The sequence below is a fragment of the Gallus gallus genome, chromosome 2 (assembly GCF_016699485.2).
Source record: "Gallus gallus isolate bGalGal1 chromosome 2, bGalGal1.mat.broiler.GRCg7b, whole genome shotgun sequence".
In the NCBI taxonomy this organism is placed as follows: Eukaryota; Metazoa; Chordata; class Aves; order Galliformes; family Phasianidae; genus Gallus; species Gallus gallus.
Window position 1 is genome coordinate 37,866,238 of NC_052533.1, and position 26,602 is coordinate 37,892,839.

At 38.6% G+C, this 26,602-nt stretch overlaps 1 long non-coding RNA gene across 1 annotated transcript in view; it reads left to right on the plus strand.

Annotated features, from left to right (window-relative positions):
• Window positions 1–2,752: 2,752 nt before the first annotated feature.
• Window positions 2,753–26,602, plus strand: part of LOC112531716 — a 36,724-nt gene continuing 12,874 nt past the window's right edge. The window contains exons 1-3 of the long non-coding RNA XR_003073620.2: window positions 2,753–2,863; window positions 8,048–8,189; window positions 8,311–8,389. This is a non-coding gene — a long non-coding RNA (uncharacterized LOC112531716). The remainder of the gene's footprint in view (window positions 2,864–8,047; window positions 8,190–8,310; window positions 8,390–26,602) is intronic.

Consider the following 26,602-nt stretch of genomic DNA (forward strand, 5'->3'; position numbering starts at 1 on the left):
GGTATTCTTAGCTGCATTACATTCATGGCAACGTGTCTGCATGTTACGCTACAAGCTTGTTTTATAGCATGTTTGGAGGCATAAATTTCCCTCAGACCCATGCAGCGCATCGCTGCCAAAATAGCACTGATAGCTGCCAGTTATTGCTCAAAGGTGTTGCTTGTTCAAAACCAAATAATTCACTGTAAAACAAACAAAAGAGTGAGACCTTAGACCTGCTGATATTGGTGTAAGCTTTCCTGCTGAGATTTCCAAAAGCTAATGTTACCCTCCTATCAATTTTGAGCAGATAATTCAACAGATGGTATTTATCCAGCAAGATTTAATGTCAAAAGCTTAATGTTATGCTTTTTTTTTCTGTGTGAAGTAGATATTTTTTATTTTTTAGCGGGCTTACCTGGAAACATAAAGCAAAATCTGTTTTATATTGAATATATTCACTTTCCATAACGTTGGGAGAAAAATAAAAATGAAATAGAGGAGAAAGATCAGAAAATCAATATAAGGCCACAGAAGATCAAAAGCTGGATCATAAAAATGACACAAAATCAGGTGAATTGTTGCCCCTATCTCCAGCAGTACTTTTTCCTTTCTGAGCCAATGATACCTTTTACCTTATTTTTCGAATAGCTTTCATTCTGATTTGTCAAACTAGAAAAAATCCTGCTAAAATGAATAAGCTCAATATGCCATCATCACCGTACCGTTATTCATAATATTACAATTGCTATATTTTAATCATGAATCAATTTGAACTGTTGAGTTAATTAAAAGCAATAACTACATTCTAATATCGGTAAAAGATTGTAAGTTCAAGTACTTGGCATTTGGATGCTACAAAACTAAAATATTCAATAGGAAAACACTGATAGGCTGAGACATATCAATTTCATACCTGAAAAAGTATTTTGTGTGTTTTTGTTAGTCTGCGTGAAGTGCTTTTGTACACTGTATAGGTGTACTTTCCCCTACTTCTCCATGGTATGGCATCTCCTGTACAAAATAAGTCACAACTTGGTCCTATGTTCAGCAACTACGCACATCACGGGAGTCACAGCTGCAGCATTCCCAGGAAATAGTCTAGTCAGAAGGTCCAGGCAAGGCGGGATGTCAACTTCACCACCCAGAAGACATCACTGTATGTGCCTTTTAGACATAGTTTCTTGACCTCCCTGTATGACTGCCATCTCATCCTACTTTCCGTTTCACACACCCTGCTTGTACTCTGCTCGAAATTTACTAGCCATCTCTCTGCACTTGGGTAAGATATTCCTTTTGGCTCACAAATAAGCATGACACAACAGACTTTGTCAAAGTTTTCTCATGATACTGTGCTGGCTGGATGCTTGTGGGCCCCTTTATGCATCTTACCTTGCTGGCATTTTCAAAATCTTGGAGCAATGAGTCTTACGATCCCTGTGTTATTTGTCTTCATTCTTTTGCCTTTTGCTGCATTCAGGTGAAAAAAGAAGCCTTTCAGCCTATCTCCAAAGAAAGTATTGAATAATTCAGTTCACTCTTTCCACTGGCTCTGTCATAGGTTTCTTGGTCATCTGGGCTAACTTTATTGATTTGAGATGGTGTATTTAACAGGCTTTTTATAGTGCTGTTAGGAATTTTTAAGGCTCTGGGTAAAGAATATGCTGTTTATGCAACCTGGAGATTTTGACGAAATTGCAACGCTTTCAACAGTGTATTTTTAGGTGAGGATGAATGGCAGAGGAACAAAGACAATCCATTTTTGTTTTTCCTGGAAAGTATGTTGCATGTGGCACTTCACTTGGATTTGGAGAAGCAGTTCAACTCCCAGCTCTGAACTGAAACTCATCTCTTGCTTCCCAAAAATCCCAACCCAAGCAGGCGCTGCAGAAATTGAACTGGATTTTTCTCACTCCAGACTGTGACCCCCTCCTGCAGTGGGCTCACAAACACTCATCTTACTCCATGTAAGTTTGGTATGAATTTTGAGATTCACTCTTGAAGCACACCTATATGCACATACCTTAAAAATGACTGTGAGGTTTTAGTATTGACTCGGGCAGAACAGAAATACATCTCTAAACTTTGGAAGGGGTTGCAGTGAAAACTGGCTGCTCCTCATGCTCCTGTTCTCATACAGAATGCAACAAGCCTTTAACACCATTATTTCCGATATGTGTAAAGTTAGCATATAGGTCTGAAGTATATTTGACAGAGGTCTTGTTAACATGGAATGAAATCTGTGGGTTGGTGTCTGATGGGTAAATCTCACTGTGTGTGCATCAGTTCTGTTTTCAGGGAAAGGTTAGTTGATCTCTGGAGTCTATCATAAAAAAAAAGTGCATGCCTGTGAATCTTAAATAACCAGAGATTGAAAATGTTTGGCTCGTGAACAGTGGTTGGAAAATGTACTGCCTCTGTCAATTTGTTTCTATCTTTGGAAAACTGTGAAAAATCAGACTTGTACATCACTTCAGCTTTATCAACATCATGCTGTGCTGTTCGGTTTTATTTCCAATGGAAATGTAGCAGTGTCTTGTGGACCACTGGGGCTGGAGATTAAGGATCTGGTTTTCAGGCAGCAGGGGTCTGACTGTGTGTTAAATGCTCATTTTACTTGAGGTAAATGCAACTGCTTTCATAAGTTTGGCAATTTCCATTTAGAGGAAATCCAAATAAACAAATTTCCAGATTAAGTAGAACTAAGCTTCTCAGACTGCTTTAATCACAGGTTTTTAATTCTTGTACTGTGGGTAACTGGTAGCTAAATGTCACAACCCACAGCCTTGTGAATATCACAGAAGTCCTGACATGGTGTGCTCAGTGCAAAGAGCTGAGATTGGATAATGAAATCTTGTTCTTCTTTATTTTTGGATGCTTTCAGGTAATCAACCTTATTTCTTATAGAAGCCTGTGATTTCTCATGTCTCAAGGTCAACTTTCACTATTTTAAACCTGTTTTAAGCTGTTTTAAACTTTCACTTAAAATAACTTGTTTGAATTTATTTCTGTAAATTGTACCTGAGCTTGGCTATGCTCTGCTTAGACTCATGGAAATTCATTGAATGGCCAAACAAGCAAGATGGCACTAAGTCAGAGCACTATGAAGTTTGTCCTACCCTCATGTGCAATCTGAGCAGCTCCAGAGAAATAAATAGGAATGGAATTTTCCTAAGAGCAGCCATGGAGTGACGCTCCCTTCCAGAAATAGGAAACTCTGCTAGCTCTGTTTCTTCCTCTTTCCATTCATGAGGGAGAGGAGAAAGCAAATGAGTTTGGGAAGCTCCTCTTTTCCCAAGATAAAAGTGTTGGGGTTTGTTGAGGATGAAGATCTGAGAAACTTCCTTCCCTTGTTCCTGAAAGAAAAGCTTTGGCATCTGCTTAATGGTGGCAACCAAGCAGGGCTTGTTTTGATGAAATGGAGGACAGAAGCACATCTTTGTAGTAATGCTCCAAGTTCCAGGTTAGGTGTGATGGTGTGGTGGATCAGCCCCTCCTTCCCTCCAGTTGTGACCTGGCAGCAATGAGAAAACCTAAAGCAGCACCTTGGGGTGAACGCTAAGGCTCAAGCTTTAGATTCAGGACAAACAGCAATGATATCCACAGATATGGGATGTTGCAGGCAAATGTTTTCTTCTACTAAGGAGCTCCATTCACTTCTGGTAGAAGACACGCTACCAAGTAATCAGCAGTTGTGCATGAAATGCTGGCAGGTGTGTCTGGGTCTGCTATCTGGATGTGTACCACTTACCGTGCTCCAGGGGCTGCTGAAACTGATTCCACTGCATCATAAAGCAGCCACACTTTCTCAGAAGGGTGATAGAGATGTCTCTTTTACAGAGATTTGCCTCAATTATGTCTTTCTATTGAAGAGCAGCCACTGAATCACGTAATCCTACTTGGAATATCACTTTCCAGCTTCACTGCTAGTGCAAAGTCTAGTTTTGTTTGGATATGATATGGAGTGACTTTTTTTTTTTTGCAAACTGAAACATCTAGGGGTGGATGAATCATCAAATTTACCTGAGAAAGAATGTTTTATTGTAGGACACATCTCTTTTCTTAAAATACAGACATTCAGAAAGATAGAGAGAAGAGAGTAATTCTGCTTTCCTCCATCTCCCAGTGGTAGAGATGGCTTGTCAGAGCAGAGCTTATCTGGAACCTGAATGCCCCTTTTCCTGTTTTACAACTTGATTCAGAAGTATGATGAGGAAATATTCTCATCCATTCTTATAGAAGTGGTTCTAGTTCATAGTAAACAAATAAATGTCCTTTGGGTGGAAGAAAAATTACGACGACTTCTGTGTCCTCATAGCTGAATCTATGCTAAAGGAAATTTGAGCTCTGATTTTTGTTTCTGTGGGTGTGCAATATTCACCACAATACAATTCGTAAACAGGAATATGAAAATCTCTTGGTGTAGTGTGGAAGAAGGCAGAAGAAATATAATAGATGCTTGAAATAAAGTATGTATAAAAAATGTAAGTTTGTCAAACACAAAACATGGAAATAGTATTTGAAATTACCTTTTGGATCAGGAAAATAATTGCCTTCTGATTTTGTTTTTATTAGAGAGCTTCTTTTTAATATAAAGATGATGGGCATGATTTTTGGTTATGTCTTGTTTTTCACACCTTCCATCATTAATTCAAAACGCTGAGCTCAAATCCTTATGGGATTTTTTGCAGATGATTCACAGGATCTTGCCTTGATAGGAGATTATATAGTTTTGAACACTTGCTTCTGTTTGTATTTTCTGTTAATTAGTATGCAAATGCACTTGCACACTGTGTTAGAAGACCCCTGGTAGTGTCTTCAAAATCAATCTTAGGCTTGGAAGGGCTCCAGAATTGAACTTTTCATTATATATTTCTAATGCAATAATCTAATACTGTCTTTTTCCATCCTTCAGGACACAGGATAGGCAGTGCTTATTTAAGACAGATTCATTTCACTTCAATTTAGCTGCCTACCAATTAGGCATGTAGCTCAAGCCAGATGTCTAATTGACTTCTGTAGTGTAAGGAGAAAGACTTTGGATGGTTATTCTTCCTGCTCATCTCAAAAGACTGTCTTGGGATGCAGTGAATCCTCTCTGGAGGTGCCTTCATCTTTTTAGTGAGAGCAGAGAGTCTGCGTGACTACATTAAAATGTATTTTACATTGCTGAATTTAGGTGAGGTTTATCCTGCCCTTAATGGACAAGTTATCACTGTTGTATTACTGTCTCAGTGTTCAGTATGCAGTGCTGGTTTTTATTGCATGTTGTGTAACATCCTATTCAAACCCAGCTCTGAAGGCAGAATTATTCATTTCCTCTGACCTTTTCTACACAATTGTCAGTATATTATCTGTGTGCTTCACAGATATGAACTATTCTTACAGCCACCTTGTGTGATAAGGATATACTATTATCCCCATTTATAGGCAACCTTTATTTTGGCATTTCCGTAGATTTTGAATATCTGACCTGGCAACTTCAATAGTGTACCTTTTAATTTAGATTCTTTATGTAACAAAACAAAAGCAAAAGCAAAGTAAAGATAAAGCCACTATATGGTATTTCATTGACACGACTATCTGGTGATAACCCAGATAACTTCTTAGTTTGCCACTCCTTGTCAGGGAAGGCTTCTTTGAAACTACTGCTTACTGCAAGGATCTGTAAGGGCTACTGTCAGTTTGGAAGAAGTATCTGAGCTCCCAGCAATCACTCAGCTTGGATTGCAGCTGCCTCTTAAGATCTGAGTAGGAGTACTTCTGATTTTTTTTTCACTTTTATCCAGATTTTCTGTCGTTAATCAGCAGACTTCAGGGTACAATGTAGTATTCTAGTAAGGAAAATATTACAGTACCTGCAGCAAAGTTAGGAGGAAACATCTGGTACTGAACTTCTCTCCAGGCTCTCAAGGAGAAGTCTTGAAGCGTAGAAGTGAAGGGAATGGCTCAGCAGCCACCCCCAACATCCTTCTTAATTTAAGAGGGTTTACTGTGTGGCAGCTTTGGGTGGCCCGTGAGAGTGCAAATTAAGCGTCTGTTAAATTATATAGAGATTACGTCTATACATGAATGGCTCTTCAGAAAGAAAATTGCAGCCATAACTGGATGTTCTTGCTCTTCTGTAAGATTTTGGAGATCCTCTATTACCAAAGTTACCAACTTTGCACAGACTTCATGTTATAGCTTTTTCCAGACCGTTCTCAGACACATTTCTGAAACAGATGCTGGAATGGAAGCATGGCACTTAAAAAACAATTCCTTCAGTTTGAAAGTGTTTTCAGCTTTAGGAGGTCATTTTGGTTAGCTTAGAAAAGTTAAAAACTTTAAAAACACAGTATAGATCTCTTATGCTAACTGATAACAAGTATTAGATCCAGCCATATTCCCTCCCCCGTTGGCAGTCTTCTTCCAAACCCCATGATCTTCTCATCCAGATCTGACATACTTTACTCCTATTTCAAGCAGCGAGAGAGTTTCTGCTTTGGTGTTTTTTGTTTGGTGGTGGTTGTATTTTGGCTTTCTAACCTCACTGAGGAGTCCAAAATTTCTGAAAAACTTACACTGAAGAAGATACTTCATATGGAAAACTTTATCCTAAACAGTAAAAGCTATATGCAACTGAAAAGAGGGTCTTATTATAGGAAACAATGGGCAAATGTTGTGTCAGACAGTGGCTGTACTTGCACTGATGGTTCACTACGAATTCTTTGAAATGTAAAAAGTAAGCTTTCCAGTGCACGTCATGTATTACCATTTCATCAGAAATCTCCCAGAAGCTGAAAGGAGAAAATGTGGAGATGTAGATTGCTATGTGGTGGTGAGAACGTCAGTACTCTTGGTTCATAAACTATGCTTAAATGTCATTAGTTACAGGATTGAGAAGAGACTACCTCACAAATGAATAGTCCAGATTGTTACTGTTGTTGGCACTCTTGATCTTTTTCTGGACACTTCAAGATACTTTTACACTTCCTGATTAACAATAAATTGTGAAGTTTGGCTGTCTCTGTGAGCACATCAGAACTATTCTGTTGTCGGGGTCAGGTGATTGGTCATATTTTGTCAACATCTACTAGAACAAAATATTAGCTAAAGTTCATGAGCTTATGGTCAGTATGCCCAACTAATGCTAACTGCTACTTGTGTGGCTCTGGGCTGTGAGCCATAGAAAAGTCTCATGTGTCTAAGTCTGATGCCTAGAGATATGGTCAATAGTTTGGTTATGTCTGGGCATATGAATGCTCCATTGTTACTGCTCTTGGCTGTCAATTTCAAGATGTCCTACTTTCAGTTAATATAAGAAGCATTGAGAGAATATGATTTTGAATCTTTTACCTGTGGTTCTCTGAAACAACAGGAAATCAAAAATTTCACAAATTTCTTCTAAGAGTGACAATAAATAGCACGCATGTTTACTTGACTAATTCAAGACCACAAATGTTGGTGAGTGTCTTTTGCCATTATGAGCCTTCCTGTGTATTGCAAAGAGGTCTGAAGAACTGTGTGATAAAATGATGCCTGCTTTTCAATTAAAATATTATTAGTTGATATGATTGCAAAGATTCTTTCTGAAAATCAAAAATTTATTTATTAGCCTGTCCAACCTTTGATTATCAGGAAATGAATTGAGTCTTATTAACAATACTTAAGAACTCATATTAAGTCTGCTAAGTCAGGTGTTTGCTTCAGAAATGCACATTGCAAATTAATATCCATTGTGAACATCATGGTTCTTTCAAAGTGTAGCTGTATGTGTCTGCACAGGTGAAAGCATTTCTTTATAACATCCCTACAAAGCCTGTATTGCTGATGGAACAGCAGTCTTGAAATTCTCACAAAGATTGATCTTCTTCCCTGTATCTGTTTTGTAACGAATGACGATAGATGGTGAGGGTTACAAAGCTTTATATCGTAAGGCTGTGCAAACCTGGCCTCTAATTCCATCAATGAGGACATCAAAAGGAATCAGTTTTGCACCTACTTTTTTTTTTTTTTTCTGAACATAAGCTTTTGATATGGATTGATGAAACTGCTTGCCTTCTTTCGCATTCCTCTTTTCCCACAGTAATGCACGTAACCTCTACTTAGAAGACAGAAGATGTTCTGAGTGAGGTCAGAGAGACATAATGTTCCTGTCTCCTTCAGGATGCAGTTTAATGTGTCTCTGCCTCTGGAAGATGTAGTGAGGCTTACAGTTTGTAAAATGGGTAAGTAAATATAGTCAGACAGAACACAGAATCTCTGAAAGTGAAGGGTAAGACCAGCAATTTTTCAAAAGGTGCGTGTTAAGAGCAAGAGGCTAAGACCTTCATTTTGCACCCTGAACAGGTCTAGATGAAGTTTGGATGTAATTGTGTACAGTTTTTGGAGAAAACATGATCATTTTCACCACCCGGTCTTAATGCAGGTAGTTATACTTCTAACTGGCATGATCACAGCTGATTTTTCTTGTCATTCATTTGCATGCCTGGAAGACTTAGGCAATTATCTCAGGAAATAGACCAAAGAAATGGGCACTGTTTTTTCTTATGTAAACAGACAAAGCTCTTTGATATGTAATTAGTTTACTTTTCTATGATCAACTGCATACCCATTTTATGTGAACATATAATCATGCATTAAATATGTATTCATTTTGCTGTTCTAGTTTCATATGAATTTATATACATTTGGATGTGTAGTATTTGAAAATTTCTTCTTCCAAATTACAATATAGATTTTTTTTTTTTTTAGTGTAAGAAACATAAGAACTATGTTGAATTACAGCTATTTAATAAAACAAAAAGGCATAATGTAAAGAACTGCTCATTCTAAGATTGGTAGTCAGCCTTTCATGGAACCAGTATTAGCTGCTTTGAAGTACTTAAGACACCAAGAATTAGTTGCACCTTGCACAAGGATCAACTGTCATCTTCTGCTTCAAAAGCAGGGAAAAATTTCCCCATTTTCTTTGGAAAAAACATTTTCTTGGTCACATATTCCTTTCTCTTGCTAAAGGAGCCTAAAAAGCTGTGTAATAAACTTGGTATTGTGGATGACAGAAAAGGTGTATACTGCATTCAGTCTTTGAGCACAATAGGATTTTGGCTTACTTAGTACTTTTCCAAGGATACGTTTAAATGTGGAATTGTGGGGAAGCGATGAGAGAAAGTTGGACCTTTTTCCTTACTCTTGAAGTTTTATTCCCTAGTCATGAGACTCTGTAAACTCACACGCTGGGTGGAACAGTCCCCTCTAGTTTATTTCAGTGTTTTATGTGTAACAGTTCAGATTATCAAACTGCTATTATCAAAGCTGTAGGATTTTAGATGAACAGAATTCCACCAGTGGCTTTTTTGGTGTTAGTGCTTACAATATCAACAGTGTTTAGAGTCTGAACATCATAATTACACATTACCTGTGCTCATATTACCTTTCAAGACAGAAAAAAATCCAAAGAAGACCAGCTATTGAACTGAATTGCTATGAATCCAGCTATGTAAAATAATCTGGTAGGACAGGCTGCTCTAATAGTCAAAATTAATCTATTACGACCTCGATCTTTTTGTCGTTTCTTGAGGGTGCCCACCAGTACAATACAGAAATATATATTTTGCATACAACCACAATATTATGAGCAAGCAGTGCTCACCTAGCAAAGACCAAGGTCACTGGGAATTTATGCCCAATAAGACGAGTAAGAAAGGATCTTCATAGTAATTAAGATCATGACACAATATCTGCAATTGACAATTCCACACAAATAATACTGTGCTCAGTTAAAGTCAGTGAGGAATTTAAACATTCCTTACATTGGCAAAGACATGCAGAAAGAGTAGGATGTATGTGAGGATTTTTATCCCTATCTTGTTAAGTATCATTTTCAAAAAGCAGAGAAGTTTATATAAATCCAGATAAATTAATTTAACTTTCTTCCTAAGGAAGGATGAATCTGTCATGGTCACAACAAGGAAAGTTTAGAGAAACAGTGAAATTATATATGTATCCCATCAACATTTCTGAGAAGCTTTTTTTTAATGTCAAGCTGGGTTTGTGAATGATGGTAACTAATACCACTGGCAAGAGTAGGAAGTGGAACTTAAGAGGTGCATTTTGTGAAAATTCTTGTAGATATCCTAGTCAGAAAAGAGATGAATGCTTTTGCTAGAAACTTTACTTGAGAACAGCTGACTCTGTCAGGAATCAGTAAGTACAGTATTATATTATAGTGGTGATTATCAGGTGCAAAGAGAAATCTCCTCAATAATTACTTTCTTTAGGAATAGTTTTGGTTTGTATTAGAAGACAAATGGTCCTTCAAAGATGCCTCTAGCGTAACATACACATGCACAAAAATCACCCCGATGTCAGAAATATGTAAGTTACATAAGTTATTTTAAAACATCAAGGCTATTTGGGGTCATGTTGGAAACAGCTTTGAGAAAATAATCATGGAAGAAAGAGCAGTAGGTCATTTTAATGGAAGACAGCTAGGTAACATCGCTTCCTACAGCAGGTCAATGGGAGGTCTGATGTTTAAACGTGGCAATAATGAAAAAGACTTTGGTAGAATGTTGATATGTTGCCAAGAATATTTAGAAATGAGTATATGTAATTGTCTTTTTTATTTACACTTAAGCTTGTTCCTGCTGTTAAAGTAGTTATTCTTTTCTGTAAGAAGTAACACAAATGGTCATTATTTCAAGTTGCAGGCAGATAAACCTTTAGCTTCAATTCAAGGTTTCTGTATTACATAGCTCATCAAAACAAACCTTAGGGAAATAAAGATAAGTGGTGTAGTCTTCCACCTTCATCTTTATGCTCTATTTGTAAGACATTTGCCTTCCACAGTCCAAGATCTTTGATACTTAGAATACATGTCATTGTTCACCTACATCTGTCACTGAGATACTCACAGTTTTTGGACTAATACTCAACTGTCAGTCTGAAATATGTACAGATGTGATGTGATGCTTAAAGACTACTGGAAAATACAGGCTTTTTTTGTCTTTTTAAGAACTTTCTATAAAAACCAGCATGTACTCAAGCAGCTCAACTAATATTAGACGTAGAATTAGCATGTCTCTCTGAAGAGTTCTTGTATACATGTAGCTCTGACATTGAATGTTATCCTTCCTTCTTGAACCTACTTGCAGGTGTGCTCTTTTCTGCATGTCTATTACCATCCTTTCTCTTCATCTTACTTCCTTATTTATTACTTTTGTCAGTGATATACCAATCTTTTATTCTTTATAATGAATTGGAAACACATTGGTCACCAATCAATTTAGATGCCTGAATGTTTTAGACTTAGAGTATAATCCAATGTGCTGTTGTGACTGAGACTGAGTTTGGCTTGAAGTTACTACCTATTGATTACTGTGTGATCTTCCCTGCTCAGCTCAGGTACTGTAGTAGACAGCTTGGGTTTGTCTGTCTGCACTGCAGTGGCCAATGTATTATATGTGCTCTACAATTATCACTATACCCACTCTAGTGATAATGCACCTTTCTTGTATTTCACTTGTCCTTAATACCATTATTTCTCACATTATTTAATATCATATAAAAAGCAATTTTAACCCAAAAGTCATCAAATACTGTAATGTAACCTTGTTGATTATGTCTTGAATTCTTAAATGAATTTCTGAATGAAGAAAAATCTTAAATGTCTTGAAAAGCTGCACTGTATCAGTCACTTGTTTGCTTTTCAGCATTCCTTGAGGTAATGATATTCAGAACTTTTGACTGAGTTTATATCTTTATGCAAATGACCGCCATACTTACAGTTGAGTAAAGGACATCTCTGAATTCTGTTTTCCAAAGTTCCTTCCAAGCTATAGAGTATTGGATTCTAAAATTATTTTGCATTTTGATGCTTTCAAGATTCCATTTGCTATATAACCTTATTTCTGCAAAATACTGTCAACATAACCTACTCAAATGCAATCACCTTTCCATCATGTGGATTAATTCTGGCAATATATTACATTCTAATGCACAGATTGCTCTAGTATTACTGACTGTCCTTTAAGGGGAGTACCACTTATGCAGTGTTATGGAACTTTCATATTTTGTCTACTAAGGTTATGGAGAAGTATTTTCTCTAGTGTGCCCTTTTTGTGTAATTGCTGAACTCTACTCATTGCTCTCAGCGCATTCAGCAACTGCACCACTGAAGTTTTTTTCTCAACATATGAAATTCATTACAGTTTTTCTTTAAATGTGTTCTTTATATGTGTTTAAATACAATCTTTTCTGATCTCAGGTTCCAAAATTATCTAGTCAAACAAGAGCACTTTAGTATGGGACACCTAGTTCAGGATTAGGGCCAAACTCTTCAGTGTCTGATAACTTTTGGTACTTCTGCTTTTTGATGTCTGACCTTAATGATTGTTCAGCCTGGTTTGTTAGTTTGCTCTCAGACCGTACAACAAAATGTTTCGTGTCTTCCTGACCAGACCTGCCTGTGGTCACGTACTCTGAAAATTATAGAGGAAACGAGTGCCTGGTACTTCTAGGCAAACCCTTGGAAGTAACTGGAGCAAGAACTGCTGTCTCAAACAGAAATGTTCAGTGGATAGTTAGAAGGCCGCTTGAAAGTAACTCTGTCATGTACAGCTTGTGCTCTTCCCTTTCTCACTTCCTTCTTCTCTCCCTGCCTTTCCCAGGGATGTAATTCAAGAGCTGACACCACAGAAGAATGGTAGATTTACAAAGCTAAGTGTGGATTGCTGCCATTATATAAAAGCATTGCATAGCAACTTTCTTAAATCAGGTGAGGTATTGATTACTTTCCTGAAGGGCCTAATTGAATCTGATAACAGAGCACGCAATTTTTTGAAACACTGCCTCAAGAACTGTATTACCTAAAAGAGGCATTAGATGGATGAAGCAGTCAACATTTTTGTCAATAGCTCAAAGAACTGAGAATGTACTTAAAAGCTGTTTGTTAGATTATCTTTTTGCATTTCGGTGCAGAAAAGATATGTGTTGTGGAAACTTATAAAAACATAAAAGCATGTTAAAAAGTGCTCTTTCTCATTTTCCTTAGCTGTCTATATTTTTCTTAACCTTCTCTCTTGCAAAAATAGCCCGTTCTCTCTAACATTTGCAAATGACTCATGTAGAAATTTATGTAAAGTCAGGACTCCTGATTTAGCAGTTGCACTTTACACCTGTGCTTAAGGCTAAGAATATTTCTGAATGTTCTACTGAGTATGTCCAGGAAAAGCTGGCATGGGGTAGATATACCATCTGATTTGAAAATATGCCAACTTTCCAAACTCCTCAGGGAAGTTTAGGTACCAAGTGTATTAAAGTAAAACAAAAACAAACAAACAAAAAAACCCAAACCCAGATCTATTTTATAAACGTGAATCTGAGCACTGAATCCTCTTAATAGATTTCTAGTCCCTTCACTAGCCAGCAGGTAGGGTTGGCTCAGAAAACAACCTCTGTTCTTCTTTTCTTACCTTGTGCTCTCCATTCTGACTGTGCTCATGTAGGCCCTGTTGGTAGTAAGCCTGTGCAGCCATCCTGTCCAGCCTGTCCCTTCCACAGAAGCAGTGTGATTGCCTCCAGTGTAGGGCTAGCAACAGGGCATATATAGAGTACAAGCTCTCAGCTTTGATTTCTTGATAATTGGGACCAAGCCTTTCTTATTAGTGGAAACGATAGAATAGAATAGCTCAGTTGGAAGGGACCTTCAAAGACCATCTAGACCAACTGCCTGACCACTTCAGGGCTACCCAGATATTAATGCATGTTAATAAGAGCATTATCTAAATGCCCTTTGAGCACTGACAGGCATGGGGCATTAACCACCTCTGCGTCTATTCCAAGACAATTTGATATGCCTGTTACTGTTGGCTGTGACAGATCTCTATATAAAGAAGTAGTTTCTGCTCTGAGTCCAGTTTGAAGATGTGGTGACTGGTTCTTGTTCCTGCAGACTATTCTAATAAATGTAATATTTGGAGAGGGAGCCCATGTGACTTCGGTTAAATAGAGCCCACTGATTTCTGTAGAATACTCATGAACTTATCCCCTTACCATAATATATCTTGTTTGAAGTAAGTTTCAAAACACTGACCTTTTAGACTTCTGCATTATGTATTTAATTTTATAACATTTTTTACTTTGTCTATGAATGAATCATAGAATAAAATTGGAACATAAGTTTGCTTAATAAGGTCCTGTTATTGTCTTGATTAAAGATTCATAAGCTGTCTTGAACCACTTCCAAATTACACCAGTCTGAAATGAAAATAATATTGTCTTTAACGTGATTTTCCTCCATCTCTGAGTTTTGTCCTTTCTCAAGGTCGTGAAGGCTAAGACAAGGCTTGTTGGAGTTTCATCACCAAAAGGACATAGGAAATATTTCCAAATACTTGTCTGTTTTATGATTTGTGTCTTTAAAACTACTTCACAGGAAGAAAAATAAAAAAGAAATTACCCAGTAGTAAAGAACATAGCCTCTGTCTGATTTAGCAGTTCTATTACCTTCGTGATTCATGGCTAATTCATATGAAAAAAAATTGGCTTATATATTACTATTAGGAGATTAACATTTCATGAATTTAATAAATGCCCTCATGGCTACTTTGAAATCTAATTCCCTGGTCTAAAATGTCACCAATGTCTCCTTGTTTTAGGTAAACCAATTTATTTCAATTTAGTAGTGCTGGAGGAATATGTTAGCTGAGATTCATTTTGAGTGGAGTCACTGCCCTTTTCCTTCACCCTCTGTCCCCTCGATAGATCTAAAATACTATAATATTAGAATGATGCAGCAAAAAGCTCAGTTAACTGACTTTATATAGGAGAGAATGACAGGTTCTTAGGACTAAGCCTATTATATATACATGAAAAAGTTAATTTATAATATTATATATCGCCAGTGGTCATATTCTAATGACTTGAGTATACATAGCCAGTGGTCATATTCTAATAACTTAAGCATATGATCATCGTACCACTTTCTATGACATAATATAATTTTCTTAAATGCCTTTGGCAGTGTTCATTTCAGACTCTGCACTGGTAATACTAGAGGCTTTATTCAATTGTGGTAAATACATTATTTTCTCTCTACCTTGGATTCAAATTTACTCATTTTGTGGATAAAGAAATGTCTTTAGCTGTTAAGCTGCTGCATTTGAATACAAAGCTTGTTCTCCCCATGCATCAGAAAGTTTCTGCAGTCTGTGCTCAGCCTGAAGTAAGATTCCTCCTCCCGCAGAGATCTGCATGGTGATGTGTTATGGACTTCTCCATGTCAAAGTTCTGCTCCTGCCCATCAGTGGTTTGGTTTTGGCACTGCCAAGCAGCTGCAGTGGGTTACAGAAATTGAACGTGTGCCCTGCTGGGAGCCTTGGATGCCTGCTCTCAGGGTCTTTGATGTACGTATGGTTCCTGCAGATGCACAACAGCTGCTGCTTCCTGTTAATGGCATTGGTGTTAAAAGCAGCCCTGTGGATCATTTTCTTCCTCTTTCTGAGAAAAAATTAGTCTTTTTTGTTTTTCCCCCACTCCAAAGTGGAGTGGTGGAAACAAAAATAAGAAAGAGGGCTTATTCTTGCAAGGCCTGTACTTTGGTTCCTTGGGCCCTTGTGGAAGACCAGTAAGAGCAGGATTAGTCCTTTTCAGTCAAAGGAGATGGGTGAATTGAGGCTGAAGCCAAATCAGAAATACTGTAATTGCTGAACTGTTGCTTAAAGGGGGCTAGAGTAATTTCTTTGGCTATATTTGAACTATTCTTGATGGTCAAACTTCAAGACTCAACTAAAACCCATCATGTTGATCCCTGTGTCTGTCTGGGATTGAATTAACTTTCACCACAGAAGCCCATACGCTGCTGTGCTCTGCAGTTGTAGATAGAAGAGTGTTGATATCACAGTGGTGTTTTGCCCATTGCTGAGCTGTGCTGACACAGCATCAAGGCTCTCTCCAAACCCCTCCAAAGGCAGTAGGCTGTGGTAGACAGGGGATGGGGAGGAGATGTCACCAGGGCAGCAGATTTACATATACCAAAGAGATACTTCATGCCATGCGATGTCACACTCCTCAATAAAAGCTGAGGAAAGAGAACATCTGTCCTCCTGAATGACAGCCACATATATTAAGGCCCTGCTTCCCAAGGAGTGGCCAAACATCTCTTGCTGATAGGAAGCAGAAAATAATTGTCTTCTGTTCTTTGCTTCTGTGAGCCTTTTTTGTTTCTACCATATTTTCTGTCCCCTCTGAGTACTGTGACTGAGGGAGTGGCATGGAGGAGTTTAGTTGGCCACTGATTTGAAACCACTGCAGTTGACATTTTATGCTTAAAACCATTAGCTCCTGGTGCCACTGCCAAGTCACAGTCCAGCTCTTCTGAACTGATGTGCCTGAGGAGAACTGCAGGCACTGAGTTGGTGCCTGCTGGCTTGCCTCTCATTGCTGTGTCCTGTAGTTTCTCACCTCTCACCAGCTCCCATGCTGGCAGTTTTCTCTCTGTGGTTGGTCCTCCTGTCCAGGTTTCCTGACAGCAACAGAGGCCTAGAAGGGAGGTAAGATCAGTTTCTGAAATAGCTGACCCTGACTGACATACAGTGCATACTTTATTGGCAGTTAAGGGTCACTCATTGATTTACTTTTCAATAAATTATATTCAAAGGGTTTAAAAGTGAGGACTAGACCTAAGGGAAGTTTTTTTGGGGGAAAAAAACAAACAAACAAACAACAATTTTTCTTTTTCCTAAAATCCTAAACTAAGCATCTTGAAGAGAAGACCCTAACAGACAATCACATCTTGTGACTAGTCTTACTGTCTTCCATTTCTGTGCCACCACAAAATATGCTTTGCTCTCTCATGCTGCTGCAGTGCTTACTGTGCAAGTGGACAGAAGATTCAGAGCCCATGAATCTCATTTATGACTCCCTAATTATCTTAAACATTATTTTGCAACTTAATTTAATGTTTACCACTTCTTCTTTCATCAAAGAGATATTCCAGCTCTAATTTTGGGCCATCAGTACATCTGCATATATACAGGTATTTAAGCCCCCCAGAAGCATATATTTGTTAAAAATAAAATTTACCAAATGAAAAGAGTTTTGAAAACAACCTCAAATGCTCAGAAATCTGAACAGAGGGATTCTATAGTCAAACTTCTAGAAGTCTTGTAATTCTGTTATGTATCTATGTAAACATCTGATTATCAAAGAGCAAGAAAGATGTTTAAGAGGCTTGAGATTGAAGTTCAGATGGTAGATAATTTGGGTTCGCTATTCAGTAAATGCACTTTAAACCTGTCCCAATTCAACTGGGATTTCAGTGAAGATGATTATTAGTTTCTAGACTTTGCAGACAGATTCCTACTTAAGTTAATTTTGTTGATTTATCTTCTTCCGCAAATGACTCTTAATTCTAGATGGTTGCTTTGATATTAAATTTAGCAGCATCATTGGTTTATTCTTGAGTTAATGTTGGTCGTAATTAAGTTGTGGCAGTATTTCCCTATTTTATCTTATTTTTATTGTAATTGTTTCAATATTTTCAATAACATTCATGCAAAGAAACAAAATCATATTTCTTGCAGTAAGTAATTTGGATATTAAATCCTCTAAGACTAGCTCTGCTTTGTTAATACTTGATTCATACACAAAACAAGATATTATGCTTGCTAGGATTATGTTGTTTTTAAATTTGATGTTTTAGCTGTATGAGGAAAGGTTTAGGAATACAATTTTAGCTGAACTACAACATATGGAAGGGAATACACGCACTACACTGGTGATGTGAGTGTACAGCAGATATATATGGGCTGCGTTTGGCAGCTGGTGAAAACACCCCTCCTGCTTCAATTCCTTCTGCCTCTATTTGAAGTTAGTTTCGATCTTATTAACTGACTGCTACTTATTAACTTTCGATCTTATTAACTGACTGATCCTGTTAACATACTATTAAATAAAAGCATCAGAGTAGCAGTTGCATTCCAGCACTGGGAACATATTCACATACATTCACATTTAAATATACATTTTTTATTATTCTGCTGTTGGTGGGATGGATGGAGTTTATTAGCTGGCTGCTCTTCTCCAAACAGCATGGTGGGGCAGAAAGGTGCCACTGACGTAGGCTGATGAAAAGAAGCTCTTTTTTCTTTTCTGCTATTTGCAGTAGAAGAACTAAATGCTATTCCTCAGTTAATTTACTCCAACTTTTGCTAAGGAGAGCAAAGGTGGAGAGAAACCTGCTGGGGAAAAGGCAGACTTTTACTGTGCTTGGAGCAGAGCCTTTGAGGTTGGTAGGGGAAGAGCTGAACTGCGTGGGGATGCTTTCAGCTCTCCATCAGTAGTAGTACCGAGTTTGGACAGTGCTTGAGACCATGCTCTGTGGAAGGTTCATGCCTCATCGTTGACTTTGTTCTAGTATCCTCTCAGGCCTTGGCTAGGCTTGCTTTGCCCTTCTCTATTTTGTCTGTTTCAGAGAAATATCAATATCAGAAAAGACAGCACAACAAAGCAGTTCAAGCTGCTTAGCTGTGTAGGTTAATAGAGAAGACATGAACTGTAACTGTGATCTTGCAGTGTTTATTCTTCATTTCTTTGTGAATGCCTTTCTGCTTCTGCTGCAGCTTTGAATAAATCATTTTCCACTACTAAATACCTCTTTTGCATTTCAGTATTTTGATACCTCTTTAATTCCCATCCCTAGTGGTGGTTTGTTCTCATGTCTCTTCTGGTTTCTCATTCTGCTCCATTGGCAAGATGTTAAGACTCTTATTCCGAAATGAGAAACAACTTGTGCATCCCACTGGTTTTAATGAAAACATATTGAGACTATTCCAGGCTAGATGGTGCCTGGCTGCTTCTAGAAAATACTGTCTCTTTGTTATCCATCCACAGTTCTTGTTCAAATGCAATTAGATTGTTGTGTGCTTTTTGGAGAGAATATCTGCTTTTCCAAAGTAAGCTTAATGTTATTGAATATTTAAAGATATGTTTAATTTTCCAGCTGGAAAGGGATTTTGTCAACTGACTAGAAATCTTGAAATCTGCAAAAGCTGTGAAGGTAGAAAACAATCATGGAAAAAAAAAAAAAAGTACCAAAAAACCCCGTTAATTATTTTTCTGGAGCCTATTTAATCCTAGAGCTTACTCTGCCTGAACTTTAACAGTTTGGAAAGCCTTTTCATTAAACAACCCCAGGAGACTTTGCATTCTTTCTAAAACTGCAGAACCGTGAAAGAAAGATTTGTCTGTATCCTTGATTGATCTGCAGTGCTGTTCAGTTATTACATGCTAAATATGTGCCGTTCAAGGCAGGGTTATTCCTTGATAAGAAAGAAATTCAGACACAGTGGGTATGTGAATACTTATGTCTGCAGTTTCTTTACAAACGCTGCTTGAATTAACTGTGGCTCAAAAGAAACACGACATCTGCAATATCTGTTTTTTGCAATAGGGCATGTTTATAAATGTGCTAATTTCTAACTCCCCAGAAACATTCTATCCTTTGCCATTGTCCTTTGGCAGCTTTCTGCTGCTTTTTCTCTTTCTCTTTCTTTTTCTTTTTCTTTTTCTTTTTCTTTTTCTTTTTCTTTTTCTTTTTCTTTTTCTTTTTCTTTTTCTTTTTCTTTTTCTTTTTTTACAGTCTGCTTCTTTATTAGTTTCTGTTTTAAAGTGATACTTGTGGCATTACCTATTCTGTAATCTTCAGCTTGCCACTCAAGCTATTGTTTTCAAGTGGTTGCAAATTAGTCACCTCTTTTTATTTCTTTCCTTACAGCCAAGTCAGTGTCTCAGTCTTTACCTGGTCTGAATGCAGCTAGCTGATGGTTGGTAGGGCTGCGAAGACATGGAAACCTGGAAGGAATTCTTTTTTTTTTACCTCTTCTGTCACCTCATATCTAGCCTTTATAACATTTTCCTTTACAGTATTTTGGCTTCTGTTTGCATCTCTATCCAACAGGTAAAAAAAAACAAACAAAAACACAGGATATACTGGAAATAGAGCTAGAGGATTTTCTACGTGGTTTTTATGTGAATGGACTGTCTGCTGAACCCTGCTTTGTCTGCAGGCTCCCTGGGCGCCCTGGTTGATTGGATGCACCTGGCTGCTCCAGCTCTGTGGGCTCCCATGGACCTCACCTTGCTGTCGGTATCCCTGAGGCACTTTTTTCACACATCCACTCCTGCCTGTTTCCAGACCCACTGTGCCTTCCTCAGGCTCAGGGACTCAGCAGAGCACGTTACTCAGGTTAGACATGCTGGGGTCACAAATGCTTGCAACCAAGGAGCCCGCTCTGGTCTGGAGCCCAAACAAACCTAATCCAATCTACAGCTCTTCTTCAGAGCAAAGGATCAGGCCCTTAGATGCTATCTCCTCAGCCTCTTCTTAGTGGTTATCTCCCCTAATGAGTCCATTCCAATATTTAAAATTGTTTAAATAACTTCACTGAGTGTGAACTCAGATTTCCTCAGCTGTCAGCGTTAGGCATTCTTCTGATGTGATGCAACTTTAAATGCTGCCTCTGATTATTTTCCTCTTACAGGAGCAGAATTGCATTGTGTCGCCCTTGTTAGACCTTTGATGAACTATGGGAGTTCCATTAGCCTATGGTCTAGCTGCTTATCAGTCATATTCTCAAGTGTCCTGTTGCTTGTGTGGCACAGCTGGGATAATCTGACTTACTTTGTTTCAGGTCTCCCGCACACTAACTTTACATGGCTAAGAAAAAATGGCTTAGAAGTCCTCAGGGGAATATTTTCTTCCAAAGCTCCTTATCTAATGTAACTTGTATGGGTTTTCATTTTTTCAGTTAACTCATTAGTTAATTAATTTACAACAAAGAAGGTATATTACTAGCTCGTTTTAGAGAGTTGAGAGTGTTTTACTGTTGTGGAACAATTCTGAAGACATCTGCAAACTTGCTTTGGTTTTCTGCTATTGTGAGGGGAACAGCCTGGGAGAAAAGTATCGTAGAACCACAGAATGGCTTGGGTTGTAAAAGACTTTAAAGCCCATCCAGTTCCAACCCCTGCCATGGGCAGGGCTGCCACCCACCATGTCAGGCTGCCCAGGGCCCCATCCAGCCCAGCCTTGAGTGCTTCCAGGGATGGGGCACCGCAGCTTCTCTGGGCAGCTGTGCCAGAGCCTCACCGCCCTCTGAGTAAAGAATTTCTTCCTGATATAGGAATTTCTTCCTACTTCAGAACACGTAAAGAGTCAGTTTCCCTTCTGCTTGTAAGATCGCCTCAAATAATATTGCCAGTTAAACAGACTGCTTTCCAGTGCATATACCTATAAATGTACGTATTCTGTTCATTACTTACTGATCCTTGAGGAAAGTGTTATCAACACAATATTTTGTTCTGTGAGGTGAATATAGGTAACAGTGGGTATCTGAGTATCTCTTCGGAAAGACATGGCTAGTCCTGTGGTGTACACTGCTCTAATCTCTGAGCTGGGCTTCCCCTGGTTGCACACTGGCCAGGGAAGAGCAAGCAGTTTCTGGGCTGGGAGCCTGAGGTATCTCTGTCTCTTTGCTGCAGAGTAAGGAAGAAAGTATGCTTTTCAAGCTCTACAAAGGAGCTTGTAGAGCTTGTACAAAGGAGAGTGATTCCATCTTACTTCAACTTACGTCATCATTGTATTAATATACTTTAGATTATCTACATAATATTGTTTTCTGTATTCTGAGCTCTTCTTTTTTCATACTCCTAAGCTTTTCAAAGACAAAGTGTTGGTGCACTTAACTCTGTTTTTGTGACTTCATGGTTTTCTGGTTTTGAGGATTCTGTCTTGCTTTTTATTGTCTGGCTTTTAATATACAGTTAGGAAAGGGTCCATTTTCCCTGAAGAAACTGCTGAGCTCTGCAGCACTCAAAGTACAATAATACAGCAAACTGAAGGAGTTTTAGAAGTGCACACTTCTTTGAATAATTAAGCACTTTTCCAGCAGAGAGCCACAAAGATGATGAAGGGCCTGGAGCATCTCCCACGTGAGGAAAGGCTGAGTAACCTGGGTCTGTTCAGCCCGGGGAAAAGAAGACTGAAGGGGGAATCTGATTGATGTTTGTAAATATCTAGAGGGAGATGGGAGGCAAATGGATGAGGCCAGGCTCTTCTCAGAGCTGTGTAGTGACAGGACAAGGAGCACTGGCCTAGAACTTGAACACAGCATGCTCCATACAAACATGCAGAACTTATTTAGGGTAAGGGTGACAGAGCACTGGAACAGGCTGCCCAGAGAGGTTATGGAGTCTCCTTCTATGGAGGTATTTAAGACCTGTCTGGGCACCTGCCTGTGTGACTGTCAAATGGTTTATGGGCTGATTTGGCCTGGTTATGATGTGGAATACCAATAACCAAAATCATAAAACCATGACAGTGACCTATTGTTCAGAATCTGCTTTAGTAGGGGGGTTGGAGTTGATCTCTTGAGGTCCCTTCCAACCCCTGTAGGTCTGTGATTCTGTGGTTCATTTCACTACAATCAAAAGGAAATGTGCAAGCTGTAAAGCAAAAAACTGCAAACAGGCAATCTATGTTAACATAAATTACAAAAGCAGTGAACTGTAGCTAATTAAGAATAGCCTGGATATTGTGACTCAGAAAGCAGTTTGAATATATGATAACTTCAATTGATTAGTGGCTGCAGTTGATCCTAAGATATTTTCAGAACACTTTATATCCTGCAGTAATGAAACTGGACCTAAGACCTCCTGTGCAAATGAACTCATCCTCTGCACTGCATTTACATCTCAAAGTCAATGCAGGACTGCTCTTCTGTTACCAGGACACAGACTTACCAAACCTCAATTTATTTCCTTCAGAACTGACACTGTAGCATCTAAAAGTATCTCTCACCTAATTCTTGCTTGCACATACAAGAGAGCTCTTCCTTTCTCTCTTACCCTGAAATTTTGCTGCTGCTGTTTCACTTGTGGTTTTCCTTGAAGCTGTCGTGAAATGATGTAAATGAAGGATAGAATTAGTTGGAAAACTGTGAACAAAATATTTGCAAACATTTGCCCAAAATATGTTTGGCTTTTCCTAAGTGATGATACTGGTGGGTGTGCTCAGGAGGTGAAATCACAAGGAAGGAAGAAAAAGAAGTTGGGACACAGGTGTTTTTTAATTCTTATTTTCTATTTTTATTTTTCCTGTGGATGAGAATTTAATCCTAGAACATTTCAAAAATAATTCATTCAGGGTAAATTAAATAACTAAAATTTCTCTCCATTGAAAACTTGGATGAAAAGGCCTTTTTTGGAGCATCATCCTAATGCTCTGCTGGAAGTGGGATGGAGCTGTTTAGTTGGCCTGGCATATACTTACAACTATTACTTACAGCTGCCTAATATACTTACAACTAACACCGTTCTATTGCTTCCCACATGCAGTGTCTAACACTGTGAGAAAATGTAGTGTTTTTTCTTTCTTTTGCATATCTAAACAGCAAATTTTTTAAATAGCTGCAGTAAGAAACATGAGTGCACCAGTAAACTTCCACACAATTATGAACCAGCTTTACAGCAGGCACAGCTGACTGATGCCTCGAGGCTTCCTGATGCTCAAAAATGGAAAGATAAAGAAGTGTTTAAAGAGGGCAATATGTGTGTTCCAGGCTGCTGGAGGTACTACACGTTATTTTAGTGTAGTCAAAAGTGTTTGCCTGGGACATGGGTATCTTAGAAACTACCCTAGTGGGACAACTGTGAAAAGAAATTTCATTCCCATTCGGTGGAGGATGGTTTCAGCTGCGTTACAGAGATGATCCTGATGCTTTCTAGTGGCAATCTCAGTTACCAGCTCTGTACGTCACAGATATTACACTCAAGTGTGATCAGCTGAACAAGTTACATTTATGTACAACATACACGAAAAAGTTTAGATGATGTTGCAGTGGAATTGCCAGGTCACGGTCTGAACCAGTGGTTGAGCACGAGGTGACAAGCCCAGGGAGCTCAAGGATAAGCAATGCACCTGAGTGACTGGATGGGCGGAGCCTGGATCCACCCCTCCTCACCCTCATTTAAGGGTTAGCAGCTGAAGGAGCAGCATCTCTCTGGATAGAGATTGCACTCCTCTTAGCACATCCTTGGAAGGAGTTGGCCAATTTTCCTTTTTTACCTGCTATTCCTATGTAGGGTTTGTATCCCTCTAGAAGGCATTGATCATTGCCTTCTTTTCCATACGGGTGTCTATAATGAGGGTTGAGTTTTTGCAGGCTGAGTTGTCATCTTTGGTAGAATGACACTACTGTGTGAGACAAACGGTGTCTTTTAAGGTTAAGTATTGCTGCTGGGCTGGACTTGTGACCTTCAGCTGCTTGGCAAAGTGGGTGCTGTGTTCATCTGTAGCTAACATTGCTTAGTTGTATTTATTTTCTTTAGAGCAATAGGAATTTCTTTTAGAATTACTGGAGGCTCTGCTTATCCAGCATACTGCTTCAAGCTACAACATGTGGCTTTTGTCTATATACTCTTTTTTTTTAATTCACAAGACAAGAATTACTTTTTTTTGTTGAAAAAAATGGGTCACAAGGCACCTTTGTAAAACTGGGTTTTATAATGCTTATAAAGGATGAATAAAGCATGCTTTGATGTCATTCTAATAAATCATGTGTTATGTATTAGGCTATTCAGTACATGCATCAGATGTTTTCTGAGAATCTGTGGAAAGAATTTCATTTTGTATTTGTATCCAGCTGGTATGTGTCTTAGGAATATTTTTATTGAATTTAAATCCAGGTGTATAAGATACCTGACTGAGTTTTCCATATATGAAATAGTCATGCATAGTGAAACTGCCTCCTGGGCAGAGAAAGTAAGCAATAATATGTACCTACAAATCATACAAATAAAATAAGTTTGAAGGGCTCTTAGTGCAGATTTTCTCTCTTTTTATTCCGCTTCAGCTTCCAAACTTCTGGCTTTACAATAGCAGAGGCTGGAATTATTGTTACTGGGGTGTGAGGTGAATGTTAACAATCACCTTCCTTCTGAGATACTTATTTAACAAAAGCAGGCTGCGATAAGTAGTTCTGTTAGTTCAAAATGATTTTATTGATTTCATGGACTACTGCACAAGTACAATACAGTTAAACATTCTTGCACCATGCAGGCTCACTTTTGCTTCTTAATTTTTTTCTTAAGCTTATTTGTCACGTTGTCCACAGATTCATTTGTCTTTGCTATTATGGGCCAAAAATCTTACACTAGTGGTTACTTTGACCCTTTATGCTGAGCTCTGTGAATTTCAGTGGGAATGTGTTTTGGAACAGGTTCAGGTGCACCTTAAGATGGGATGATCAAAATGTGAAGTCACAGACTAATTGGAAAGCCAGAAGACTTCAAATTTATTTTGTTCTCTTCTAGTGGGCTTGTTTATTTGTTTTTATTTTTAAATATGTGCATCTGAGGCTTTGGGCTTACGTACACAAATTAAAAAAGGATTAGGAGTGCAGCTTGGATAACCATAGAGATAAGGGTGGTATGGCTGTGCCGGGACAGATTCACCTATGTGCAATAAGTCATGCTCATTTTCCATTAGACCTCAGTCAGTTTTGCAGACAAAGCTTGGGGAAAAAGCTTTGCAAGATTGGAAAGTCAATGCAAAAAACTTTCTGTGGAATGTAGAGTTTGCAGAGAGGAGGAATGTTTGCTACAAGCATGCTCTGTCCTAACCTGGCTCAGGTACTCTGCTGGGTCAGCTGCATGCTACTGCACGTGGAAAGAAGTTGCCAAGCTGGGATCTGGGGCTAAAGTGAGGGTACCCAGTCTCCTCAGTGCTGAGTACCACTGGCAGCTGTGGCTTCTCATGGGGCCATGGTACATCTCTACTTTCACAGACTCACAGAGGTGGGAAGTGACCTCTGGGGATCATCTAGTTCAACCTCACCCGGGTAAAGCAGATTCTCTCTGTAGCTGTGATGCCAAACCAACATCTTCTGGACTAACTGCAGGTGCCTGTGCAGGTGGTGGACTTCAGGAACAGTAATGTTTACCGTACCCCCATCCTTCTTTTCCTTTTCTAATTGAAAATTGCTCATAGGAGCAACCTCATTTAGGCTTACAACGCTGGGAAAATTGTATAAGGGAGAGGTTTAGGGGAATTATCCTAAGACCTAGCAGCTGGTCTCCTGAAGGCCTGATTTTGCAGCACAGGGACCAAAAGTTTTTTGGACTTTTGAAGTTAAGACTGCCTTTTCCAGTAAGACAGTCTGCAGTGACATTATCAGTAGAGGATAGAAGATGTGAGTTCAGTGCTGAAACGTGCTAAACCAAAGTGAGTGCTCCTGCTGAAGTAGAGGCCAAGCCGTAGTGTCAGAAGACTAGGATTTTAGCAGATCCAGTGTTTTGATGTGCAGATGTCTCACATTAACTCCTCATGGCCTTGCCATATATCTGAAAATCCACATACTGTGTAGCATTTGGGCTCTCTGTGGAATCAAAAAGAAAGAGAATGGTGGAAAGTGTATGGAGAAGTTAGTTATGTATTTTGATATTGATATTTCTGAAATGGTGATTTGAAGCATTATATTTTAAATTCCTTTTTTTTCTTTTGTGAAAAATAGACATTTACATATGTGGAGAAACAGATGTTTTGTTTGGAGCCTTGTCTGAAAACAAAGCAAACACACTG